This window comes from Sinocyclocheilus anshuiensis, unplaced genomic scaffold (assembly GCF_001515605.1).
Source record: "Sinocyclocheilus anshuiensis isolate Anshui unplaced genomic scaffold, SAMN03320099.WGS_v1.1 scaffold1316, whole genome shotgun sequence".
In the NCBI taxonomy this organism is placed as follows: Eukaryota; Metazoa; Chordata; class Actinopteri; order Cypriniformes; family Cyprinidae; genus Sinocyclocheilus; species Sinocyclocheilus anshuiensis.
Genome location: NW_015542553.1, coordinates 240695 through 246097, shown reverse-complemented (window position 1 = coordinate 246097; position 5403 = coordinate 240695). Strand labels below are relative to the sequence as shown.

Here is a 5403-nt window from a genome sequence, read left to right as displayed (position 1 = left end):
CATTGTATATAATCGACCATTATATGCGTACATATAGTATATCAGGGGGTCACCAAACTTGGTCCTGGAGGGCCGGTGTCCTGCAGAGTTTAGCTCCAACCCTAATCAAACACACCTGAACCAGCTAATCAAGGTCTTACTAGGTGTACTTGAAACTTCCAGGCAGGTGTGTTGAGACAAGTTGGAGCTAAACTCAGCAGGACACCGGCCCTCCAGGACTGAGTTTGGTGACCCCTGTAGTATATGCATATATATAGGGTACAAGACTGTAGAGAGCACTTGTTCAGTAAAACAAAGCCAAAACCCAGACAGTTTGGGCAATTTAGAAATTTAGAAAAGAAAAGAGAGGACGTATTGTCACCCTATACGATTGTTGAATGTCAGACTGTACGAACATGATCCCAGCTATAAGCCATATCACACTGTTGGATCTTAGTTGTCATTAATGTCAGACTGTACAACAGTCAAGACTTGTTAAAAACGGACACACGCAAGAAGACATGGTCTGGAGTTTTACCTTGTCAATTCGTGACATGTTTGGTGACAGTGAGCTGCATTAATACGTGGAATTGCAAGAACAGCATTATTCTCTAGCATTAATCTTGATCATGGCATGTCTTGAAAAGAAAAATGGAACAAAAATGAAGACGATGTGTGTGGAGCAAGTGGTTGTTTGTTGATGTCACACTAATTGCATCATCAGGTTCTGTGCTCCTATATAATGGTTTTTTATTTGACAGTCGTAGTAGGAGAAGCCACACTGCAGTACTCTGCCTCAAAACTTCTGACATTGACAGAATTTCATCAGATGTAAAATCTGATTGCAGTGCTCATTATTCGGTTGTTGGCGAAAACTAGCAATTGACTAGGATAACTAGGATTCGAGGAATTTTTAGGATTCAGACAGCCAAATTGAGGCCAAAATCGCACAGTGTGCACCCAGCTTAACACGTTTTGTTTTTAATATATATATATATATTTTTTTATATATTTTTTAAATATTTAAGACATCATCAAATGGTGATGTCATCAAACATGTGCATAGTTAATGTGATGGGCTACACCTGCTAAGACCTTGCGTGAACTTGAGGAGTGCTGACTTTATATATATTATTGGTTAAAAGAAATGGCAAAAAATGGCTGCAAAAGTTAATTTAATTCTGAGAAAATTCTAGCAACATTTGAGAAAAAAAGCAAGTGAAAGAGAAGGATTTGGGGCACACTAAGAATCAGGTGTGTTGCTGCACCTAATTGCCACCTTCTCCTTTGGGACTCGTAATGGAGTAAAAATGAATTGAGGGAATTCAGATCTTCCATCACACATACAGTTCATATATAGGTAAGTTCTCTGGGAAAACTGGTTGTTTTAGTGGATCATGCTACAATTCACCTTCTACGTGGCTATCTGTATCTTTACTCAATTGATTACACCAACTCAAATCCTTTATAAACGGTTCCTCTCTTATCTAGCTTGTAAAGTGATTGTGTTTCTATGTGCCATTTGTTCATTATCAAATGAGAATCTTTTCTGTCAAGCTAGTAAATGCACACATAATTGATACCTGCAGCTTGGTCCAACTAGATGTTAGTTCATTATTGGCCTGAGGCAAGATGAGTCTATTCATATGCTCATTTTATTATTAGATAATGTATTAAAAGCATGTAAGTAGAGATTGTTTAATATCATGACCTCAGGCTGTCATAAACCGAGGTGTCTTGTAAACTGGTTGAACTAAAGGCTGAGGTGTGAGTTGTTATTGTTGTATTCAGCATTTTGACTGCCGCTCCACTTTCTGCTCAGTTTATTGGAGTAAGTTTAGAAGTTTTTTTCCACCACTTTTAATGCACCGCAATGTTATGAGGATGTGCCGTTCATTAGAGTAAACTGTCATTTGAAAACAGCTATTCACTCAAAACAAAACCAGGACTTGTGACATATGAAAGGTTCTTGGGTGTTTTCCAATTCTTATCCATTTGTGTCTCATTGCAGCTATTATAAATGCAAAAATGTAATCATGTATCTACATAGATGTAATCTCCAGGCTTCCTCCTTCGACCTTGATACGCTGAATGTTTCTTTCTAAGAACCAGTGCGTTTGCTGGGAGTATTGCTCATAACTCGAAAGGGAGTAATTATTCAGAAAAAGTGCTGTGGAAAGCAAAACTGGGCAAATATAGCAAGACCTAGATACAGAGATTGAGAACGAGCTTATGTGTGTGTGGTTGCATGAATGTACACTATTGCAAAGAGGCTGATCTGTGCATTAGTTTATTTTAAACCTTTTAAACCTAAACTATTCCTTAATTTTCCTTATTCTGAATGTGATGATACACTGCACCAAAACAGGATTCAGTCTCTGCCATCTAAAACTTATGCTATCAGCATTTTGAACAAATAGGTTGAATAAATGACTCGCTCATAAAAACATCGGAATAGCATACTAGCATACTACTTTTACTATTTCTAACGTAACGACATGGCATAAATAATAAGAGTAGTATGCTATTCTGAATTCAGTTACTTTAATGAATCAGCATTTTTGAAGACCTAAATGTTGTATAATGCCAAATATCAACCCTAATGTCAACCATTATAATTTCAACTTTGTTTAATGTGATTGCATTGAACATTTAATTAACTTAATTAATTAAAAATGTGTTAGAATGCTGTCACTAATGCGCATTTCAGTGTCTGTGCAAATGTATGAAATGCCAGAATTGCACCCTACAAACGAATGTGTATCAAATCCCAATGGGAAGCGCAACTCTTTCAACAACTTGCAAGTTGAACGGCAGACTTGATTTTCCTCGTTCTATTGTCCATAGTGTCATCTGTCATGGTACTTTTGAAGCACTGGAGACAGAAGTGTCTAGAAATGGATCCTGGAGATGCAATCTGCACTGGTTTGTGCTACAGGCAGAGCTTGTTTACAGAATGTAATATGATAATGCCCTTGGCCAGTTTCCCTAGTGGTATCTGAGATGATAGGGGCTGTGATTTCAATTGACATTCTCAACCAAACATCAATCATCTAGAACGTACAAAGAAATGATTGCTGTTAGTCGGCTGTGTAAGAAATGTAATATTATGTAAATGTACCCAATGCTGAAGGCCCAGTTTTTTACCTCAGCCTGAGTGTCTCTTTCTTCAAAACAACTTCATGCACTATCATGATTGATTAATCTTGCTAGGTGTCTCTATTCTCTACGGTGCATAGCATCCCCCCGAGCGTCGGGACTGTCTTGTGTTCAGCATCTGTATTCCCCTGCCTGTACTGACACATTCTGTGAAGGACAAATTAATTAGCTGTTGCAAATGCTAGCAGATGGCTTTGAAGGACACTCGCTCTACCTCAGGTGAAAACACTTGCCCAAAATTCATGTAGATTTCCCTTATCGCATATCTCAAGATGCTGCCATGTGTCTGCCCCGGAGAAGCCCCTGAATTATGTACTCGGGAAAAACCGTCTCTTGCCGTTTCACAATTCCATTTTTCAAACAAAAACCCTGATTTGCAATAATTTTAACCCGACGAGGACGATAAGAAAGATCAATTCAACGTCATTACAAAGCTCACGATTTCAGTTGGTTGGAACAGAAACGAGTGTTATCCGGTGCGGCCCGCTTTCACTTCCAACCGCAATTACAAATAATCAGTCCAATCAGTATGCTAATCTCTCGTGTTCAAAATTACGATTCATCAAAGTCGCTAATTCGCCGGCTGTCTCGGGTCTTTTATTTTGCTCTCTTTTCTGCAAATGCAATAACTGGTTAACATTATCGGTGCCTTATCAGGCCCGGGCCAGAACAATGGTACCAGTCCAAGCCTGAATGAAATGAAAAGGTGGCAGAGAAAACAGCCATTGTGATTTTTGTCACTATGTGGCTGATAAAGAGAGTCTGTGAGGAGAACGAACGGAGAGGCCTATCAATTATAGCTCAATTGTTTTCTATTCATTTCTAATTTAATGAGGGGGAGACAGAAGCATAGTAGTGCACGGTATGGAAACAAAGGTCTATGCAAGCCTTTCAGGCTTTGAATCTCAGCACAAACAAACACAGAAATCCCCTCAAGTCTCATGTTATTGTTTGTGTGCTTGAGTCAATGGCACTGAGGAACAAAAGATCTAAATACAAAGCTAATGCTAGCTGCTAACTCCAGTGTTTTGAATGACAGTGAATTCATTATTCTTGCCATTTTTTATGATTCAGGTTGCGGTTTTATCTGTTTTTAATCTGCCTTGTCTTAAATTTGATGAAGCCAAGGCTCCCGGTGCCAAATTATGATGAGTTTATCAGCATAAATGCATAGGAGGCGTAATTATTCTCATACAGTGATTAAGAGTTAGATTTCCCACAAGGTACGATGAATTGTCTCATACACGTTCGCACAGATTGCGACAATGAATGTAAACAGTAAGTCATCAAATGAATGATTGCTTGTGTCTAATTGGAGATGTTCATTTTGAGACAACATCAGCGGTGATGTGGAGGAGCGTGGAGGAGGGGGAGCTTTATTGACAAGGGTCTTCGCACAAATCAAAGGTTCATAAAAGGAAATTAACCATTCAAAAGCCATCGCAAATGACAGATATTCCTCAACGTTAGGGGAATGTGGTGACTGCTGTGTTTTTGAAACACAAAAGTGACAGTTTAATTATCTTTGCCTAATGTGAAGATGGAAAGGGTCTGAGTCACTATGGGAGCACATGAACATTTACAGTGTTTTTTTTTTTTTTTAAATGATCCTATGAATCACACGAATGCTTGCCGTTTTGGCAAGCACAGCACTTTTTGAATCTTCACATGGATCCACAGCTGAAATCAGACATGATTATACTTTGTGTTCATAACACCATTCGTTTTACTGAGTTTAAATGATGTTGCTTTTACCAAAGTGCATTTAAGGTTTAATGGTTTGAAAAGCTGTCGGGTAGATGATGTTTGGGAAGGTGATCAGAGTGGTCTGCCATGTGATATGCCTCACTCTACAACAGCTGTCACTTGGGCAGTACCCAACAAAAAAATTACTAATATGTACCATTTAGGGGTAAATAAGGTACAAAAATGTGCTTTTGAAAGGTTACTGCCCTAGTGACAGCTTTTGTACCATTTAATTTAAACTTAACAATTTAATTTAAATTTAAACAGCATTTAATTAAAAATAATAAAAAAAAAAAAATGAGTTAATAATAATGGAGTGATTATATGGAATATTTATGCATAATGAAAAATAATATATCACACCAGGTCTCTCTCTCACACACACACACATACACACACAATAAATTTGCATTTCACCAATGCTAGAAAAGTGGAGTGTTCAGGAAACTTGTTTGAAAACAATCATTATTTTTCCAGTTTCACTTGGTGATAATTTCAAATTATTATATTATATTATAT

At 37.8% G+C, this 5403-nt stretch overlaps 1 protein-coding gene across 1 annotated transcript in view; it reads left to right on the top strand.

Annotated features, from left to right (window-relative positions):
• Positions 1-1164: 1164 nt before the first annotated feature.
• Positions 1165-5403, top strand: part of LOC107694261 (periphilin-1-like) — a 58510-nt gene continuing 54271 nt past the window's right edge. Inside the window, exon 1 of the mRNA XM_016493905.1 lies at positions 1165-1339. The gene's annotated coding sequence lies outside the window, so the exon portion shown is untranslated. The remainder of the gene's footprint in view (positions 1340-5403) is intronic.